This window comes from Scylla paramamosain, chromosome 15, assembly GCF_035594125.1.
Source record: "Scylla paramamosain isolate STU-SP2022 chromosome 15, ASM3559412v1, whole genome shotgun sequence".
NCBI classification, from domain to species: domain Eukaryota; kingdom Metazoa; phylum Arthropoda; class Malacostraca; order Decapoda; family Portunidae; genus Scylla; species Scylla paramamosain.
This window is the reverse complement of record NC_087165.1, coordinates 3179351-3202511: the sequence shown is the minus strand read 5'-3', so window position 1 is coordinate 3202511 and position 23161 is coordinate 3179351. Positions and strand designations below refer to the sequence as shown.

The 23161-nt window shown below is 38.1% G+C and overlaps 1 protein-coding gene and 1 long non-coding RNA gene across 2 annotated transcripts in view; both read right to left on the bottom strand.

Annotated features, from left to right (window-relative positions):
* The window catches only part of LOC135107278 (hexosaminidase D-like), a 165711-nt gene extending 142550 nt beyond the window's left edge, over nt 1-23161 (bottom strand). Inside the window, exon 1 of the mRNA XM_064016944.1 lies at nt 22824-23161. The gene's annotated coding sequence lies outside the window, so the exon portion shown is untranslated. The remainder of the gene's footprint in view (nt 1-22823) is intronic.
* On the bottom strand, nt 11897-18017 carry LOC135107276 (uncharacterized). Its single transcript, XR_010271680.1, has 2 exons — nt 13403-18017; nt 11897-13066 (listed from the first exon to the last, which is right to left on the bottom strand). It is a non-coding gene; the product is annotated as an uncharacterized LOC135107276 (long non-coding RNA).

The following is a 23161-nucleotide window of genomic DNA, read 5'->3' as shown; positions in this document are numbered from 1 at the left end:
CTCTATGCTCTGACGCTGCAAAGTAGGTATAAACACGATATGTGCACCTTCAGCACGCTGCCTTTGAAAAAGACATGGTGCTTGTAAAAATATTATGTTATAATGCGAGTGGGGAAGGATTGGAGTACAACGTACAGGTAAGTTATTTTGAGTATCTGAAAAAAAAAAGGTACTTATTCATGAGGATGATGGTCATATGCTTCCCCTCCCTTAGGCAGTTTTAGCTCTTGTGAGCAAGTCACTGGCCGCGCACTACTGTTTATACCCCGTCATGACGTCATAGGACATCTACCAATCAGTGTTAAGAAAATATTACGCATATGGCAACACTAAATCGGTGCATACTATTGGCCACCATGAACGAAATATTTTCATATCATTCATGCGATTTCTTTGAATACTGGATGAAGTGACGGTATTTATGTATCATCCCTATACACTCCATTTCGTTAATTTGTAGATACCATTTGCAAAACTTCCTGAATAATATTAATGATTACATATTTTAAACATTGCATAACTGTTTGTGATCTGTAACTCACGAGCATCAGCTATCAGTACTCAAGAAGAACCATTAAGACAAAGCCGGCTCCAAGACTCGGAACCGATTCCAAGCAAGGCCTAGCGGAACCGTCGGAACCGATTCAGGAACCGGTTCCCGCCCGGCCCTAACCGCCCAGCCCTACCAGATACTTCAGTGAGAAGCAATGGGTTTTATGAGTGGCTAACAAAAGACTCAATATACTATTTTCTGATGGTTTATAATGGAATTTTCATTAAAACTGACACTCTTTCCAATGTCTTATCAACTAAAATGATAGATATTCCATACTGCATTGAGAGGATTAATGGAACAATAAGTTTACTTGAGGATCTGCTCAAAAATTTCAAGGATTTGTATATGAAGTTTGAAGAGTACTCCAAAAAAAATAACTGAATCAAAATCTCATACGAAAGGTTCAGTTAAAGAAGAAAGAATGAAAATATTTGGTTTAATTTTGAATAACATACTGAAGAACATGAAAGCAAGATTTGCTGATTAAAAAAAAAAAAAAAACTTGAAGTTCATTCTATTAGTTCATGGAAATAAATAAAAAAAAATCAGGCTTGCCAAGTTCATAAGGATGCATTTGAAAGTTTAGAAAAGAACTATGGAAACTTTTCGACTTCATAAGACTGAAAGCAGATTTAACTGGAATGCACAGTGTCTCAAGATAAATCTGTTACAAATTTGATTGATTTTATATTTGAAAATAAACTGACCCAAACGTTCCCTGAAGTTGTGAATTTGCTGTAATTAATTTTGACGATTCCTGCTACAACTGTTTCTGTGGAGAGGTCGTTTTCTGCTTTGAGACGAATTAAAAGCTACACTAGAAACAAAATGACTAATCAAAGACTTTCGTCACTTGCTTTAATATCCATTGAAAAGGATACTTATAAAAATGGAGCAAGACCTAACTTTCAATTTCTATGAAAAAAAGTGACTTTTTTTTTTTTTTTTTTTTACTACAAAGAATGAGAGAAGAATGCATTTCATGTGCAAATAAGCTAATATAATTAATAATTTTATTTATTTATTTTTTTATTTATATCCTATTATATACTATTAGGCCACATATACATGTGTATTTCATTCAATGTATCCCTAGCGTGTGCTCCTCTGTTTTGATTAAGTTCAGGCCTGGGTACTTAATGCTTCTGTGAGTGCTGGATTTATATTTGGGGGAGGAGGTACATGGCTCAGTTATTGTATCTTAGGCTATTTGTTGTTTACTGTCTGTCTGTTAGCTGAGATTACTTTGAGTGATTATTTATTTATTTATTTTTATTCATTTATTTATTTATTTTTTATTTTTTATTTTTTGCTGAGCTATGTTGCACCCATACCTGGGATGAGTATTTGATAACTAGGTGCAAGGGTTTCTTCAGTCCGTTTTTTTTTTTTTTTTCATCTGCCTTCTTGGCATTGCGATATATTTCCACTGTCCCGTATCCATGGGAGAGATTCTTGCTGTGATTTATTTACTTATGTTAAGCACCAGTGTTATTTTTACTCATGTGTTGGTTACATGGCTGTATGGCATTGAGAAACTATGAATGTTCACCAGAGTACACCCGAGTTTTTACCAAAAAATATTTTGATTGCTATTACGGGAGTTCACCTTGATGTTATCAGGGATTTTGCTCTATACTTTCCCTTCGCTTTGCCTAGGCTGTGTGCACTTTATTTACTTTTTGTTATTCCTAGGCTTGTGGGTCATGTGCCTACAACTTTTTTTTTTTTTTTGAGGGTTCATGCAGTATATGTTTGGGGAGACACTTCTTCTACCCCTGGTGAAGTATTCATTTGTTTAGAACTTCATTAAAGTTATATTTTCTTATTTTGGCATTCATGTTTCTGTCGTGTATTATTGTTTTTTTTTCTTTTTTTTTTTTTTTGTTAATTTGCTTACCGTTTTTCAGAGGGGCATGGGACAGGGAAAGGACACTTGTTTACCTGCTGTCTTTCCCACATAGGAGTGATGCAGGCAGAGAGGGAAATTGGACCTATGTTGAGCCAGTGCCCAGGACTCTCCATCAATACTCACTAATCTTTTGATGATATTTTACTACATAAAGGTCACTAGCTACCTACCCTGTGTAATTGTTGGTGGCATGTGCCTGATATATATATATATATATATATATATATATATATATATATATATATATATATATATATATATATATATATATATATATTATGAGGGGCATGAACAGAGAGAGAGAGAGAGAGAGAGAGAGAGAGAGAGAGAGAGAGAGAGAGAGAGAGAGAGAGAGAGAGAAGGCAAGCAGAAGATGCATGATGTAGGATAACTGCCTGGCTGCTTGCTCCATGAGTTTACCATAGAATTTCCTACACATAGTCACTCTTCTTCCCCAATTAATTTTCCTTATTTTTTGTTGCTCTATCAGTTTGAGCCCTGCATATTGTTTAGTTGAGAGTCCCCTTTACTTATAGCATAATGAGTTCCCATCCAGCCTATATAGTTTCTTTGTAATTATTTTTTAAAAGAGTGACCTTATTGCAAGTGCAAGGTAGGTGGTGAACAGGGTGGGGTGTATCCCTGTTCTTTCCCCCCTCCCCTCTGGCATGAGTCATGTCCTTGTGATGAGCACAAGTATTGCATTCTCAGTCTGTTGTTGGCCAGCTCATTAGAGAAGAGGGTGTGCATGAAAGAGGCTGGGTGAGGCTTGAAGAATTTGCGTGATTTATCTTTAGAGGGTGATTAGATTCATATGTTATCGTTTCTCTAGTGTAGCAGTAAGTCCCTGCTGCTGATAGACATGAGATAAGTATCTCCAAAAGGCTGCTAGTGTTTGTGGTGCCTTGTAAGCTTAGAGTTAAGTCCCAATGGCAACTCGGCTGTGTGTGAGTTGAGCATTTGGCGTGTCCATGAGTAGTTGGTGGACCCTCCATTTTGTCTGTGGGCTGTTTGCTCTTGTCCATGTCGCAATTGTAGTTTTGTTAAATGTTACTGTCTTCCTGTGCTTTTTTTTAAGGGGTCTGGATGTAGAAGACTACAGTATATTACACTGCTGTGTAGTAAAGCATTCTCCTTCCCTGGGCCATGTTGTTCCTGTGAGGGGGCAGGGCCTGTCTTCTGGGAAGGTGAATATAATATTGCACAACAGAGGGAGATAGTGTTTTTGGAAGTGGGTGGATGTTGTCTTGTTGTTTGTGAGAACGGTATTCTGTAGAACATTATAATCCTTATATATGTTTGTTGCTTGTTGTAGATGTAACTCCTAGAACATGGCTATTGAATCTTTCCCAGCTGCTGAAATGATTTGGCAGTCATGGTGTTCCCTGTTCACTGGGAATAATTTTCATTTTGGCAAGTGTCTTCTGTCTCCTCCAAGGCTATATGTATGCCTTTCTAATGATATATATATATATATATATATATATATATATATATATATATATATATATATATATATATATATATATATATATATATATATATATATATATATATATATATATATATATATATATATATATATATATATATATATATATATATATATATATATATATATATATCATTGGAAAGGCATACATATAGCCTTGGAGGAGACTGAAGACACTTGCCAAAATGAAAATTATTCCCAGTGAGGTCTTAAACACTGGATCAGGGGATGCTGTGAAATTATCAATATCCCAGCTATGTCCCTTTGTGTCTCACAACACAAGGGGGCAGTCACAGTCTGCACTCTAAAGACAACTCTCTTTCTTCACACAAAACTACATGCACCTAATTACTCGTACACACACACACATCCTTCACTCTAAATTCTAAATCAAATATGGCAACTCCTACACCAACCTCAGAGTCAGCATCTGGGGAGGGGACCACAAATGTCCCCAGGTAGGACTACTCTTCTGGCATTGACCCTAAGTCTCTTGACACCCCACTCAACTTTTTCTTTATTAACTTCTGCAACATTCATTGCCCTGGATCTAATTTTTAATCTGTGGAACGCCATCCCAACTTTACTAAACCTCATATTTTATTCCTCACCAAAACGCAGGTGTCTGAAACAATTGACGGTAGTCCCTTTTCTGTTCCCTCCTACTTTCTGTATACTTATTTTCAATCCGAAGCTGGATGTTGTGTGCTCAATGACTTAACTTGCTTTTGTTCCCATGCTCTTGAATCTTCCAGATTTTCCACCATCTGGCTATGACTACAGAATCACTCTCACTCTTGAATCTTCTTAATTTTCCACAGAGTCACTCTCAAACTAAATTTATCTGTGCTGTATAGCTCTCACCTAATTCTTCTTACTATAAAAAAATCTTTGACTACTTAATTTCAAAAGTGGAGCACATTCTGAGACTTCCCTTTCGTGGAGATTTCAGTTCTTGGTGACTTCAATGTTCACCACCAACTTTGGCTTTCCTCTCCCTTCACTGACCATCCTGATGATATAACATTTAAGTTTGCTATGCTCCATAACCTAGAGCAACTGGTGCAATACCCTTTCCATATTCCTGACCATCTTGAAGATACACCCAACATTCTTGACCTTTTCCTAACCTTTAGTCCTTTTGCTTATGCTATCACCCTATCTTCTCTGTTGGGCTCCTCTGATCACAACCTCATATATGTAAATTGTTCTGTCACTCCAATCCCTCCTCAGGATCCCCCAAAGTGAGAGGTGCCTCTGGCATTTTGCCTCTACTAATTGGGGAGACCTGAGGGGGTATTATTCAGATTTTCCACAAAATTACTAACTACTGCTTCCATGTCAGAGACCTGACTTTCCATGCTGAGTGCATACAAGAGGTGTTAGTGTCTGGCATGGAGGCATACATTCCTCACTCTTTCTCTCAACCTAAACCTTCCAAACCTTAGTTTAACATGCCTGTTCTTGTATTATACATGATAAAGAGATAGCCCACAAATGTTACTTGAACCTTCCATCACCTGAATTTTATGCACTTTATATTTCTGCCCATAATCATGCCAAGTCTGTTCTCCAACTAGCCAAAAAACTCCTTCATTATTAGAGTGTCAGAATCTTTCAAGATCTAATCCCTTGTGACTTCTGGCACCTACCTAAAAACATCTCCAGTAACTTTGCTCCTTCATCTTTCCCCCTTTATTTCAGCCTGATGGCACCACTGCCATCTCATCTATTTTCATAGCTGAACACTTCACTCAAACCTTTGCTAAAAACTATATCTTGGATGATTTAAGGCTTGTTCCTCCCTCTTCTCCTCCTACTACTTCATGCTACCCATTAAGATCCTTTGTGGTGATGTTTTTCCATGCCCTTGCTGGCTTTAACGCTCAGAAAGCTTATGAATCTGATGGGGTCCCTCCTATTGTTCTTTGAAATTGTGCCTCCTTGTTTGCACCTTGCCTAGTGAAACTTTCCAACTCTGTCTATCAGTATCTACCTATCCTTCTTGCTGGAAGTTTGCCTACATTCAGCCTGTTCCTAAAAATGGTGAACACTCTAATCTTTCAAACTACTGTCCTATTGCTTTAATTTCCTGCCTCTCTTAAAGTTTTTAATTCTATCAACAGGAAGATTCATAAACACCTATCACTTCACAACGTTATATTCTGATTGCCAGTATGGGTTCCATCAAAGCCACTCTACTGGTGATTTTCTGGCTCTCCTCATTGAGTCTTGGTCATCCTCTTTTATGGATTTTGGTGAAACATACAGTATTGCCTTAGAGATATCAAAAGCTTTTGATTGAGTCTGGCAATAAGTTTTGATTTCCAAACCACCCTCCTACAGCTTTTATCCTTCCCTCTGTAACTTCTTCTCAAGTTTCCTTTCTAACTGCTCTGTTGCTGCTGTTGTAGATGGTCACTGTTCTTCTCCTAAGTGTATTAATAGTGGTGTTCCTCAGGGTTGTATACTGTCATCCACTCTCTTCCTATTATTCATCAATGATCTTCTAAACCTAACTTCTTGTCCTATCTACTCCAATGCTGATGATGCCACCCTGCACTTTTCCATGTCTTTTCATAGACATCCAATCCTTCAAGAAGTAAACAACTCACGCAAGGAGGCCACAGAATGCTTGACTTATCTTTCTAAAATTTCTGACTGGGGCAGAACAAACTTAGTATTGTTCAATACATCAAAAGCACAATTCCTCCATCTATCAACTCGACACAAGCTTCAAGGTAACTATCCCATTTTCTTCAATGACACTCAACTGTCTCTCTCTTCTACAGTGAACATCCTTGGTCTGTTCATTACTTATAACCTAAAGTGGAAAGTTCACATCTCATCTCTAGTTAAAACAGCTTCTATGAAGTTAGGCATTTTGGGTCATCTCCACCAGCTTTTCTTATCCCCTCACAGCTGTTAACTCTATACAGGGGCCTCATACATTCGTGTATGGAGTATGCTTCACATGTATTGGGAGGGGGATAGTTCCACTCATATCACTCTTTTAGACAGAGTGGAATCAAAAGTTTTTCATCTTATTAACTCCTCTCCTCTAATTGACAGTCAATTAGAGGAGAGGAGTTAATAAGATGAAAAACTTCAGCCTCTCTCATCACTGCAATGTTGCATCTTTTTTTGTCATCTACCACTGTTTTCTTGCTAACTGCTCTTCTGATCTTGCTAACTGCTCTTCTGATCTTGCTAACTGCATGTCTTCCCTCCCTAGGCCTCACTGCACAATACTTTCTTCTTTCTCTCATCCCTATTCTGTCCATCTCTCTAATGTCAGAGTTAACCAGCATTCTCAATAATTCATCTCTTTCTCTGGTAAACTCTGAAAGTCCCTGCCTGCTTCTGTACTTCCTCCTTCCTATGACTTGAACTCTTTCAAGAGGGAGGCTTCAAGACACTTATGTTCTGTCATCTGACTTTTCTTTTGGCAGTCTTTTGGGAACAAGCACTTCAGTGGATTTTGCTTTTCTAATAATTTTGTTGCCCTTTGCCAGTGATCCTGTAGAATAAAAAAAAAAAAAAATAAATAAATAAATAAAATAAATAATTCCTGCAGCTCTCTCTCCAGTATGCCCCAAACATAAGATCCATAAATAGTGCCTACTTACAACTGTTTCATTCTGTGTATGTAAAATGTTAATCAACTAAATCAGTGGAGGAATAAGTCAATAAATGCACAAATAGTAATTATGGGATAAATGTTATTTTTCATAAGTGAGGAGAGTTCAACACAACTAAAACTGAAGACATATAAACTACAATGTATGATTATGACGTATGGCTAGAAGAGCAGGTGACAGAGAGAAAAAGACAATAAGCATAGTAAATCAACAGTGGCAGACAAAATATAGGATATCGTTACATCCATGAGAGAAGTTGTTAATGTAGAGAAAACTCACATAATTCTCATCTTTAAGAAAGGAAAGAAAGTGCAAGACTGTTGTCCAGTCATCATGACTTTAACTGAAAGTATATTATGGGAGTCTATAAATCCTAGGAAAATCAGGATTAATTTGGATAAACAGTTTGAGAAAAGATTCACAGCATAGGTTCATAAAAGGTAGGTTGTAATTCACGAACTTGTTGATTTCCATAGAGAGGTGTATGAGATGGCAGGTAATGGCAGTAATTATGGCATCATGTACCTGGACTTATATAGTTTGTTAAGGTGCTCTCATCAAAGGGTCTTGAACAGGGAAAGTTTTAGGCTGATTTAGAGGATTAACTTTGCAGACATTGTAATATTTAATATGTATTACTGATTTAGATGACATAATTAACAGCAAGCAATATTAGTAAATTTGCAGAAAATATGAAGATAAGTAAGTTAATGAATTCAGATTCTGACTATTAGCTTGCTAAAATTAACTTTAAAATTGAGATATGAAAATATTGATTTTCAGATATAGTAGTAGACAACTGGAACAAATTCAGTAATTATAATCAACTTGTTAGTGCCAAATGAATAGGGAGCTTTAATAATAAAAAAAAAAAAAAAAAAAAAAAATAATAATAATAATAATAATAAATAATAATAATAATATTTATTGTCATGATGTGCTTACAATTTACATTTATACATTTCATAGGAATATCATAATACATGACAATGAGGATGGGTACCAGAAGGTATATGACTCCTGACATACTCGCAACGGCACCACAAGAAGGAATACTTGCACATAAAAATAAACGAAGGAATGATCAAACACGCATGCACACACACACACACACACACACACACACACACACACACACACACACACACACACACACACACACACACAAATACAGCTTCCTGTATAGAACTATTGAAATCTGGAATGATTTGAAAAAAAGAGGTGGTTGTGGCAGTGTACACATGTTTAAAGAGAAACTGGATAAATATGGTTATGGAGCCAAGACAAAAAGAGCTTTGGCTTGTGTCCTGTACAATACAACAACTGGGTAAATACACACACACACACAATATTCTTATCACATTAGCTTATTACAAATTTGTAACACTTATAGCACCAACATTAATTTATTTATAAATATGAATCTTTACATCAATATAGGTTATCAGTATCATTAGTCAGTAAAAATTTCTGAATTTTGCATTTATAAGAGGCAATGTTACAGTTGTGTGAGGCATGTGACAAATAATTTCAGATAATTGCTCCTCTATATCTGATCATTCTTAGGGATAAAGTTGTAATACGTCTTGGGATGTGTATCAGCTGACAGTGTCTTGTTGAGTAATGATGGACTTGGTCATTTCTTGGAAAGATCTCACTGAATATTGGGGTTAATTCATGCAGTTTATATTTATACATTAGTTCTGCAATACAAAGATACAAATTTTTTGAAAAGGCAATATTTGAAGGTCTTTGAATATTCATTCATTATGCTCCCTATGGCTTGCTGAAGTAATAATTCTAACTGATTTTTTTTCTGCATCTTAAAAAAGATGATCAAAGTTGCATCTGCTCACAGTAACCCAAACTTTTATTCTGTATGTTTAAGTATGGATATACAATACTATTATATTATAAGATAATGAGTGTTGACTCATTGAGAACCTTTCTTGGTTTGTTTAATATCCCTGTACCTTTAGCTACCTTATTTCTTATGTTTTTTTTGTTTTTTTTTACATGCTGTGACCATGATAATGTAGATCAGTGGTAACACCCAAAAATTTTACAGTTTCTGACCTACTAACACTTTTGTTACTAATATATACATCTAGATCTAAGGTGAATTTCTTTCCTTTGGTATGAAATATCATATAATTGGTCTTGTTGATATTTAGTGACAATTTGTTTGCATTAGCCCAGTCTGTCACATGTCATTTTCCTATTCATGTTGGTAATCACATCATTTATATTTTCTCCCTCTAAGAAAACATTAGTATCATCAACAAAGTGTACAAGTGTAGGAGATGTATTTATGATGTCACTGATATAAAGAAGAAGCAATAAAGGGCAAAGTATGGACCCTTGTGGAACCCACAAACAACATTTTTAGCACAAGAATTTATACCATTGTAGGACACATATTGCATTCTATCTTCCAAGAAACATTTGAAACAATCATTTGCAACATCTCTAATTCCATATCTGTAGAGTTTTCTTAATAAAACTGAATGATTCAGTGTCAAAAGCATTACTGAAATCTAAAAAAAAATTCTAATACAAAGTTGCCTTTATCTAATGCTTAAGTAATTTTGTCAATAAATGTAGATTTGTTCCATATCTGCTTCTGAAGCCAAATTGGTACTTGTACAAGAGCTTGTATTTATTTATGAATGAATACATCCTATTATACATTAAGCACTCAAATATTTTTTATTAAAGTGGCAAAATAGAAACAGGTCTATAATTACTGAATGACTTAGTCACTTTCCTTATATATGGGAGATACTTTTGCTTTCTTCAATTCTGCTTGGAACATACCTTATTTAAATGATAAATTGATAATATGTGATAATGATTCATTGACTGCTAAGTGAGTTTCTTTCATAACCTTTGCATTGATATCATCCCCACCCCAGGCTTTTGTTCAGAATTTTCTTAATTATCTGTGATACTTCATTACTGGAAGTGGGTGAGAGAAATATTGAAGTTGGGTTATCTCTTGGCATATAAACCTTGTAATTATTGGTGCTTGTGGGTATTGATGCATTAAGATTAGAACCAATATTGACAAAGTAATCATTAAAAGTCTGCCATAATCTTATCATTAGTTAATTATGATCCATTAACAGTAAATTTCTTTTTAGTAATACTCGTACTTGGGCAGTTTTTCCTATTTAATAAGTTTCTGAGTATTTTCTAAGACTCTATGATATTGCAGACTTGAATATATCATCACAATTTTCTCTCTGCAATACATAAAATTCTCTGTAAATTTCTCTCATACTCATTATATCAAATAGTATTGTAAAGAGAAGGTCTCTTAATTGTTTGGGCATATAATTTATTTTTTGTCTTAATTGAGTTTTCAGTCAGTGCATCTGTTAACCATGGTTTCCTACAACAATAATTATTTTGTATTGTTACTATAGGGAAACTTTGCTCAAAATAATCTTTATAAATGTGATAAAGTGAGGAAAATGCTGTTTGACAATTACAAAGTTCCAAGACCTTCCAGTTTATATTTTGCAGCATAGATTTAAATAAATGTATTCATATTCTTTTTGGTGAAAAATCTTTTCTTAATACAATTAGAGTTGCTTTGTGTGATTACATTGCCCAGGTTTAAGCTGAAGATAGGAAAGTGGTCAGCTACATCAGTATACAATATTCCATTAGAAAAGAGGTTTCATACACATCATTACAAAATATATTATCTATCAGAGTGGCCAAGTTTGCTGTGACTCTTGTGGCTTTATTAGTGAGTGGCAAGTAGTAATAGGAAAACAAAGTCTCGATAAAGTCCACAGTGGACATATGTTGATCAGCGTTCAAAATATTCAAGTTGTAATCCCCCATCAGGTAGACTATTTTGCTTTCTCTATCAATATTCTTAAGCAATGAGTTCAAATTTACAAAAATGTCATTTAGGTCCAAACTGGGTGGTTGATATAATACTCCAACAGTAAATATTTTTCTTACTGTTTACATATTGCTTGTCAATTTCAACAGAAACACTTCCTATGTTTTCATTGAGCATATGCAAGTAACTTCTTTCCTTGTAGGTTATATTACTTTTAATGTAAAGTGAGAACCCTCACCCCACCAACTCTATTCTCTCTGAATTTTTCTACTTGGTTATATCCCACCATACTATGCAAATTGTAGTTTGTTTCATTGATCCAACTTTCTGAGAGCCCTATTACAGAAAAACTCATATTCAAATTACTGAGATAATTGCACAGATCATCTAAATGTTTTAGTACACTGTGTATATTCATGTGTAATGAGAAAATGTGTCTGGGGCAATACATTTATCCTCAATTAGTTTATTGAACTGACATTCTGAGAAATAGTTAAATTCTAAATTTTGTTGTCTCACTAGATTTCAGTAGTTTAAATCAGCATCAGCATCACACAGAGGAGAATGTGTGTCACATCTATGTATATCAACAGGAATTAATTCAATGTTATGTAGGTGTTTTAGATTTCCCAATGATAGTACTACATTAGGTGGAGAAATGTTTTCAGCATGGTTTTCACATGAATGATCCTCACCTGAGGAGCTCTCATCCACATCATAAAATTGAACTATCAACTGCCCACACAAGACACACTTTTGGTCAGCCATTTTTATCCATATCAATAATATTTTTTTCAAGCATCTATGTAAGCACTGGATACTGGGCAAATAACATTTAATACTGCACAAACTCACGTGGAATAAAAATAATTAAGTTACAATATCATTGACGCTGAAAAGGTTATAGCATATCTTATCAGTTACATGAATCTTGTTTGTTGATAAAAATGTTAGTGATGTAGAAAAATATTTTGAAAAGATAAAAAGGAAGAAAGTGCAGAAGAATATGATGAAAGAGTACATTACATAGTAATTACTGTAAATGTATGGTGATTCAAAAGTTGATAATTACACGAGTTTGAGTGATTCTCATACAGTAGGCAGCCTCTAGATCCTGGTAAGTTTTAACTTGATGGACTCTGCCATGTTTGTCTTTAATAATCACATTCCTGTCAACAGACCAACAACCCTTCACTTTGTCATCTCTCTGAGCTTTCCAACAAATCCATAACATCTTTGCCTTACTTTTTGTCAAATCCTCACTGAATGAACATCGTCTGTCTTCTTGTATCTGGGCCAGGTCTCACTGGGCCTGAATCAGCCTCCTCACTCTCAACTGCCTCTCCCACATTTTCCCTTCTCCCCAAGGGATTGCCAGGGGGTCCATGATGATGCTTTGGGTTGAGCATCACTCAATGTTTGAATATATGGGTTTGAATGTGGTAGGTGGAGAGCCGTGCCAAGATGGGGTGAGCTGTCCTATCCTTTCTCCTTTGACCCAGGTGATGCATGCAGTCAATGTCAGCTGTAGTTATGGGGTCAGCTATACAGACTTTCTTGTTGTTGAGCTCCAGTGTGATGGCTGTGACATCTTCATTATCTGTCTCTGGAACCAATGTTTTTCTTAAATTGTTTCTCCTAGAATACTGCTCCTGTTCATTCACTGCAGATTTCACTTTCTTAATTTCCTCCTGAAGCAATGCAACCTTCTCATCTCACTTCCTGATGATACCATGTAGCTTAGCCACCTCGTTCATCAGCTGTTCAGAAATTAATGTCTCCAGCTTCTTTATGACATTTTCATCACTTAAGGCAAGCATAAAAGCCTTGACAAAATATTGTTCATTGATTCCCATCTTGGAGGACAGGGTTCTTGACCACATGAAATGTATCCTGTGATGAGATATTCATTGGGCAGAGTGGCAACAGTGGGTTTGTTTACCTTGGCTGGCAGGGGTATATTGGCTGGGATGAACTCTCCCAACTTGTCATTTTATGAAGAAAGCTTTGGTGTATTGGTGAATTCTTCACATGATGCTCTTGCCCACACACTCACAGTCATGCTTGTGAAGTTTAAGCCATTGTAGTTCAGGTTCAGCTGAAAATTGTGAATTAGCAGGAGCAGCTGCCAAACCACAGTCAGGCATGCCTGATCTTGATAAGATAAATTCATAGATAGAGATGATTGGTGGATATAAGTATGTGTATGTTTTATACATGACTGCCATGCATAGTATTACCAACTTCTTGTAGCTTCCTTTAAGTTCTAATGTTTTTAAAATAGAGATCAGACAGGGGTATAGACAAAACTGAAAATGGAGACCATATAAAGGAAGAAACCAAATAAGGGCTGGGGACAAGAAACAGAAGACCATATGCACTATGGAAACTAGTACAAGGTAAATGCCAGGCAGGGATGGACATCAGGCATGGGTGAAAACTAGGCTAGGGAGGGGTGGAGACCAGGCAGGAATGGAGAACAGGTAGGGATGGAGACCAAGCATGGGGTGGAGCTTAAGGCAGGGATGGAGACCAGGCAGGGATAGAGACCAGGCAGAGACTAAGAGAACAGGCAGAGATAGAAACCAGGTAGGGGTGGAGACCAAGCAAGGATAGAGACAAGGCAAGGGTGAAAACCAAGCAGGGATAGAGACCAGGGAGGGATGGACACCAAGTGGGGGGGTGGAGACCAGATCAGGCAGGGATGGAGACCAAGCAAGGAGTGGAGACCAGGCAAAGAGTGAAAACCAGGCAGGGATGGAGACCATGCAGGGGTGAACACCAGGCAGGGATGGAGACCAGGCAAGGCATGGAAACTAGGCAGGGATAGAGACCAGGCAGGAATGGAGACCAGGCAAAGATTAAAGACCAGGCAGGAATGGAGACCAGGCATGGCATGGAGACTAGACAGGGATGGAAACCAGGCAGGGATGGAGACCAGGCAGGGGTGGAAACCAGGCAAAAACTGAAAACCAGGCAGGGATGGAGACCAGGCAGGGATGGAAACCAGGCAGGAGTGGAAACCAAGCAAGGAATGGAGACCAGGCAGGGATGGAGAACAAACAAGGGGTGGAGACCAGGCAGAGGTGAAGACGAGGTAGGGATGGAGGCCAAGCAAGGGGTGGAAACCAGACAGGGATGGGGATGAGGCAGGGATGGAGACTAAGCAATGGGTGGAGACCAAGCTGTGGTGGGGATGAGGCATGGATGGAGATCAAGCAAGGGGTGGAGACCAGGCAGGGATGGAGACCGAGCAAAGGGTGGAGACCAGGCAGGGATGGGGGCAAGGCAAGGATGGAGACCAAGAGGGAGGGGATGGAGAACAAGCAGCGATGGAGACCAGGGAGGGATGGAGACTAAGCAAGGTGTGGAGACCCGACAGGGATGGAGACAAGGCAGGAACAGAGACCAAGCAAGGGTTGGAGACCAGGCAGGGGTGGAGATGAATCAGGGATAGAGACCAAGAAGGGGGTTGAGACCAGGTAGGGATGGAAACCAAGCACGGGTGGAAACCAGGCAGGAGTGGAGACAGGCAGGGATGAAGACCAGGCAAGGATGGAGACCAGGCAGGGATGGAGATCAAGTGGGGAATAAAGACCAGGCAGCAATGGAGACCAGGCAGGAATGGAGACCAGGCAAGGGTGGAAACCAGGCAGGGATGGAGATCAAGCAGGGGATGAAGATCAGGCAGGAATGGAGATCAAGCAGGGGATGAAGATCAGGCAGGAATGGAGACTAGGCAGGGATGGAGACTAGGCAGGGATGGCGACCAGGCAGGAGTGGAGACCAAACAAGTGGCAGAGACCAGACATAGATGAAGATGAGGCTGGAGTGGAGACCAAGAAAGAGGTGGAGACCAGGCAAGGATGGAGACCATGCAGGGGTAGAGACCAAGCAGGGATAGAGACCAGGAAAGGGTGGAGACCAGGCAAGGATGGAGACCAAGCAGGGATGGAGACCAGGAAAGAGGTGGAAACCAGTCGAGGATGGACACCAGGCAGGGATGGAGACCAGGCAGGGGTGGAGACCAGGCAGGGATGGAGACTCGGCAAGGGGTGAAGACCAAATACGGGTGAAGACCAAGTACGGGTGAAGACCAAGCAGGGGTGGAGACCAGGCAGAGATGGGGACCAGGCAAGGGGTGAAGACCAGGCAGGGATGGTGACCAGCGATACCAATTTCCATTTTTCTGTCTTTTGTTAGACACCCAACTCTTCAGGAATTTAAGAACTCATGCAAGGAAGCAACAGAGCGTCTGACTTCTGATCTTTCTCAAGTTCCTGATTGGGCCAGCGCAAACTTAGTATTGTTGTTCAGTGTCTCATAAATATAATTTCTCTATCTTTCAACTCGATACAAACTTCAAAATAACTATCCTCTCTTCTTCACTGATACGTTGATAAACTGTCTCCTCTCTTCTACACTGAACATCCTTTAATAAATATCTAAACTGGAAACATCACATCTCGTTTCTTGCTAAAACAATTTCTATGAAGTTGGGCCTTCAGAGCCATCTCCACCAATTTTTCTCACCCCAGAAGTAATGGTGGATGTCTGACAGGAGTGGAAAGCAGGAACGGGATGGAGACCAGACTTGGAGTGGAAAACAGGCAGGCATGAAGGGGAGAGATTGAAAAATTTGCAGCCAAGACGTAGCATAGTGAGATAATATTGTGATTCATGGAGGCAGGAGGGGGCCTTTGTCTTGCTATGGAAAAACACGCCCACCCTTTTAAACACACCCACACACGCACACAGTAGACTTAACCATCCAGGAGTAGCGGAGCACGAGTAGCCTTTTTTTTTTTTTTTCCACATACAGTGGTACGTATGTTCAGTGTTATTTTGTATATTTTTATTTGTATTTATTTATCTATTTATTATTTATTTATATATTTATTGCACATCAGTGTTCGCCATCTCTAAAGGATATCACATTACAGAAAAGGGGGCTCGTTCGAGTTTATACGTTTCTTACTATTGCCGTGCTAGTTTCCACCGACCAGTCTCTGCTCTCTTAATTTTGCTCTTGGTCCCGGTTGTTTTCTATGTACCATTCTTACGATGCCATGTCACATTAGGAAGAGAAGAACGCAACATTTTTGGTGCTACTTTGTCTTGTCATCTATAAAGAAAAATATCTACACCGTACTTTGGCTTGTTATCGACAAGGAAAAAGTATCTACACCGTACAAATTTTATTTTGGAATTATATATAACAGAGAAAATGTACTTAAAATAAAAAAAAATCTTTTTATTCGTATTCTAGCGATTAACAGCACGTACAGTACATCGAATAAAAATTCTAAAGGTCAGGAGCTTCTTTTCTCATCATCTGCCAACAGAAGTAGTCTAGGTGCGATTGAAATACTCTTTGATTGATGCTTCACATTTTTTTTCAACATACGAATCTTTGCATCAAGCTAGAATCTTTCAGTTCCTTGTGTATGTGCTTCGATGTTAGGATCGACGTAATATTGCCAGTGATTTAAGGAAAAATGGCGAAATTTGAGTTGGTTTAAATTAGAATAAGTTGGCCAGTCGTCGGAATGGACTTCTCTCTGAATAATTGGTTGAAGTGTCTCACGGTCTCTTCTTTTAACTTCAACACTAGAACAGACATTCTACTCATACTTCAGACTCTGACCAGACATTTTCTCTCGAAACCAAGACGTGTTTTTCCTTGTTCTTGATAAGTACAACTTTTCTTGTAGATCGCATACTAAAGTACATTAATAACACGTAGATCGCAATATAAAGTGTAGATTGCATCCCAAAGTAGATTCATGACAGGTAGATACCAAACCAAAGCAGCACCAACATTTTTATGATTCTTGAATGAGCTTCTCGGGGATCGAATCCAGATAAAATGGGCTTTTGATAGAAAACTCAAAATTACTCGCGTAAAAATTAAGACACTGACTGGTGATTGACTATTTGGTTTATATGTTCAGTTACATCACTAGATTTGTCTTTCGTTCTCTCTAAGAGGGACTGTGTTGTTTCCTGTCAGAAACTATTGCTCTTATCTAAGCGGAGCATGTCCTTACTTGAGAATCTGTACCAAATGTAAGGTTTTCTCACTCCATTTTACACCTTCGGGAGTAGACTGTAGCCAAGCTGTAGCGAGTCTAGTCGGTTGGCTTAAGGTGACACCACCGATGACTGGTTGGCTAGATGACTTCATGCATATTTACTTTCTTCTTACTAGTTGAGCTCCTCAGTGTTGTTCTGTTATTCTGTTGTCACTTTTTCACAAATGTAACATGGCATGCCAACATAAATTTTGTTTACAATGGTCAGCAGCATACATATAAGTTTATTTCATAATTATTTTCTTCTAAATGTCACACGTAACAATATCCTCCATTCCTCTTGAAACAACCCATGCTTGTGTTTTGAAGCATGTATGTCACACACACACACACACACACACACACACACACACACACACACACACACACACACACACACACACACACACATGCACACACGAGAGAGAGAGAGAGAGAGAGAGAGAGAGAGAGAGAGAGAGAGAGAGAGAGAGAGAGAGAGAGAGAGAGAGAGAGAGAGAGAGAGAGAGAGATGAACAGTATGAAATGGTTAAAGTGTCATATTAATGCAGTGAGGTGAAGATGAAGGTGAGATGGTGGCAGGAGTGATGACGTGGTAAGTTGTGTTGTCAGCACTCCAGCAACCACCGATCGATTCCCACTTCGTTCCTGGAGGGCGTCGCAGCACGGGGCGGCGGACGAAGCTTTGACGATGAGTGCAGACTTTTTGGGGCAGGGGCTATCTCGGAAACCGTATGATGACCAAAACAAGTTTTGAATAATTATGAATGAATGGGTCTTCGATAAGCAATAAGTCGATACTACTCAAGGGCAAACTAAACATTCCAGAGAGAGATAAACAAATCTGATACATAACAGCTGTGACAATGGAATTTCATCTCAGGATGCTCCTGACTGGGAAAAAAGTTCCTGTGACGTTAGTGTCATATTGGCGTGGCCACATTCATCCATTTTCTGATGATCACCAAGATCCAATTTTTATCTATTTATTTTCTACTTCATCTTTTCTGGGAATTATAAAATGAGGACGAAAAATATACCTAAGATTAAACATAGGTGGGCGTTATCGCGATAAATTATCGCGATAATGCTAGTCAAGGGTTGGTGGTCTGTATATATAGTGAATTCATTTCTCCAGAGGTAGTGATGGAAATTTCGGCAGGTTAGAACTACCCCTAATGCCTCTCTATCAATGACTGAGTACCGGGTCTCTGTAGAGATTAATTTCTTTGAAAAGTATCCAATAGGTTGGTTACTCCCATCAGGTTGATGGGAGTAACTAATTTGTAATAATTTATAATAATTATAATAATTTATAGCAATAACGATATCGGGTTATTAGTTATCCGATAATTATTTCCCCGCGTTATCGATCTATCGGTATCGCCGATACTTTTGGTTCAAAACCAGCGATAATCGATAAATTCAAGTTTTGGAATTTTGAAATGCAATTATTTTACTTGAAACAGTACTTTTCATTAGTGAAAAGACAAGATAAACATTGAATTTAAATTTTTCTAAGATTTTTACAGGATATACATTGATTTTAATTTTTTTCTAAGATTTTTCTAAGTCTTCTAAGATAAAGATAAAAATAATTATTATTTATCGATTTTTAAAATTTAAAATATCAATATCGTTATTGGAATTGGAATTTTGGACTTATTGATTTATCGGTTATCGATTATCTGGCGATACATTTATCGCTAGTTATCAATTAATTATTGGTTATTGCCAATAAGGTTATCGTTATCGATTTATTGGTTATCATGATATTTTTTTTTCGTTATCGAGCCCAGCTATGAGAATGAGACAGTACATTTCTTCAAGTCTTAGCCAACACTAAAAATGACGAAGTGTATGCCAAGACGTATGGTGGAGGCACCCCAAAATTATCAACGTGCAGAGAGAGAGAGAGAGAGAGAGAGAGAGAGAGAGAGAGAGAGAGAGAGAGAGAGAGAGAGAGAGAGAGAGAGAGAGAGAGAGAGAGAGAGAGAGAGAGAGATTAAATGCACAATGGTCTGTGCCCAGATGACTTGCCCATCTAGCTGCTGCCCACATGCCGCGCCTACAACGCCTCCCTGTCGCAAATTCATCACCTGCTGTCCCACAGTCCCGAAAAGAAATGTCGCTGTAGCTCTCATGTGCAAACGGGATCTATCCTTCTCTGCCTCTCACATTTAATGTGCCAACCAATAAAAAAAAAAAAATGAATTCTACAGATATATTAGATTTTGGTAAACAATAGTTGCACAACCATACGTCTTAATTTCTCTTAATCTTTGTCAAATTCATTGGAAATTAATAATAATGAAAAAAAAAAATATATATATATATAACTGTACTCTCTCTCTCATCAATATTAGTCATGCCCATATCATCTTGGTTCTGTCTAATCACCGGTAGTAGCGTCAACAACAACAACAACAACAACAACAACAACCACATTAACATTATTATTATGTATCAGTCGCATCAGTCATAACAATTATTATTATTGTTACAATGCCAGGGGGAGGGGTGGGGAGTGGAGCCTAGTAGCCACCACCACCACCGGCTGCTGTTGACCACCGTCTCAGCGTACGGGGAAGACAGACAGCAGTGTACCCCCGACGTCGTAACTCCTCTGGATCGGTGCACGCCACTACGGCGGGATAGGCCTCTCAGGGAATGCGCGTAGCACTCTACCTTGCCTTTTGCCGTTCTGCGACTCTCAGAGACTTTCCCAAGCACTCTAGCTAGAGTGAATAGATCATTTCCCTCTCCTATGGTCATAGCCCAAACCCACATACGTGAGCGTCTTTTAAGTCACTTAAGGGAACCTGGAGGTCGTCAAGGAAACAATCTTTACCTAAGTCTGGTTTATTCACAAATTTTCCTTACTCTTATTACAAATGTAGAAAATAATACTCAAGTTTCTTAAGTATCTATGCCTTTACACATTAAGGAAAAACTAAATTAACAAAACAATCACTTCTTGGAATAACTAAAATAATAATGTAACCTATTCTCCTCCCTTCATCTCAAATGAATAATGCATCTCACTGTATAATAAAATAATGAAACTTATCTCTTTGAGTAAATATAGTCCTCCCTACAGAACATCCGTTCTCTCTTTCTCTCTCACCTTCCGTTTTTTTCCTACTCCCACAAGCTATACTATGCGATTATGTAACATTATGTATATTTATCGCTCATATACTTAATTCCACGTGCACTGTCCTCACGTAGCCAGTCTCATCTATTTTTAACCTTCTCCTTCCTATCTTCCTCTTAAGGGAATACCACACCTTCCCTACATTCCTTCCAATCCTTAGGGAAAACATCTGCATTGCCTTCCTGTCTTCCTCCCTGGTCATTGGCCAGAATAACGACCTCTAACATTGGTCGTTTCACCCCATTTAGAGACAGTTGATTGGTCATTTCTTCATCTCAGATTCTGAATATTGATCCATTTCTTTCACATAAACAGAGCCTGTAGCCCTGTACGGGTAGCTAGAGTCAGTTCCAGTGAGTTCCACAGAGGGAGAGCACATCAGTTCAGTTCAGTCCATCAGAGTGTTCAGATCAGAGACAGAGTCAGTCTTCAGAGAGAGAATCAAGCATCGCCACGTCCGTCGTAATCTGTCTCGTTATTACGCGTGTACATCTCTGTCCATCATTAAATCACTAAGTACTATCAATCTTTTTTGTGTTGCCTTTACTCGCACAATCAGCCATAATCTAAATCACTGCCCACTACCAATTTCATCGGAGAATCAACGACCCACCATCATCTCTAGCAACGTCTAGTAAATCAAGCAACCAGTGACAACAATCTAGTACAAGTGGTGTGCAGTCTCAATCAGAACAATAGTGTGCAAGCTTATAGAAACAACTATTATTATTATTATTATTATTATTATTATTATTATTACTATTATATTAATAATATTATCATTATTCAGTATTATTATTATCATCATCATCATCATTATTATTATTATTATTATTATTATTATTATTATTATAATTATTATTATTATCATTATTATTAGTAGTAGTAGAAGTAGTTGTAGTAGAAGTACTACTGCTACTACTACTACTACTACTGTTACTATTACTACTACTAGTAGTAGTAGTAGTAGTAGTAGTAGTAGTAGTAGTAGTAGTAGTAGTAATACTAGAAGCAGTATATGTTGGTGTTATTAGCGGGGTTGTTGTTTTTGTTTCTGCATTGGAGTGGTGGTGGGATAAATAAAAACAACAATAATATGATGTTAAACACGATTATGATAATGATGAAAATAGTAATAATGATACTACAACAACAACAACAACAACAACAACAACAACAACAACAACAATAATAGTAATAATAGTAAAATTATAATAACAATAAGTTCAGAATTATTCCTGTCACTTTAACAATTTCATGACACATCTTGTTTACCTTAGTAGACCTATTACATTTTTTTTTTTTTTCAGCTTAACGTTTACTATTTTTTGCATTTATAATGTGCCCAAGGCTAAGGTTCTTCATTTCCTTTAGCTTCGTGAGCCAATCTTGCGACACAGTTTCCACTGGACACATTTCATTTCGATTCCTTATCCCAGTGACCTTATAATGTTCACTCACTTCGTTAATCTTCAATATAATGATCTTGCTTCCACAATCCTTCAATTATTTGTGCTTCATTAAGCTAATTTTACGTTGACACTTATTTTCATGAATGCATTGATTTCAGGATATTAAATTTTTCCTCAAGCTTGCCAAATAGCTGATCGTAATCCGTATATGTAGTGCTTCGGTATTTTGACGTTCTCGCTTTATCTTTCTTTCCTCTAACTAGTTAACCACGTAAACAATATATATATATATATATATATATATATATATATATATATATATATATATATATATATATATATATATATATACTAATTTATTTTTAATTTCCGTTTACGTCCTCATTCATCTATAACTGAGATTCCCCAACACCATCACTTGCCTGTAAACCAGCAATGGTTCCCTCTACGTGTCACTGCCCATTCACACTCCACTGCACCCAAGTTTTGGTCCGTGTAATGTATATTGACTAATCGTTATACATTTGGGCACTACATTCTCTTAAAGATAGTTTTATCCAACAACCAATGCCTACTCACACCTCTCCCGATCAGGCCTCATACCCAGGCAGACCTTCACCTTGACACACCACACACCACCAGAAGGAACTAGGTTTAGTTCGAGTCACTTTACAAATCTAATAAGCCGGGTTGGCGTAATGTGCACGTCCTTGCACCTACCTTAAGCGACGCCGGAGGGTGTACAACGGGACGGCGTACACCTTGACACCCGGCCTCAGGGGAGGAGAGGGGAGAGGGAGATGAGAGGAGAAAGGAATCAGCGGAATCAGGTTAAAGATCAATAAAGTTCAGAGGAAAGGCGGGTGAAGGTGGAGGCAAGGCATCAACGGACTCTTGCTCCTTCTCTTTTTCTCACACCCACCAATCACCTCCGATCTAAGGATCCTACAAGTCACACACTCTGGGGTCACAGAAGAGGGTCACTCCACCGACCCTGTAGTGGATGAGGAGGGGAATGTAGCGCGGGAAACCCTGGCTTGACATGCGCACTGAAACTC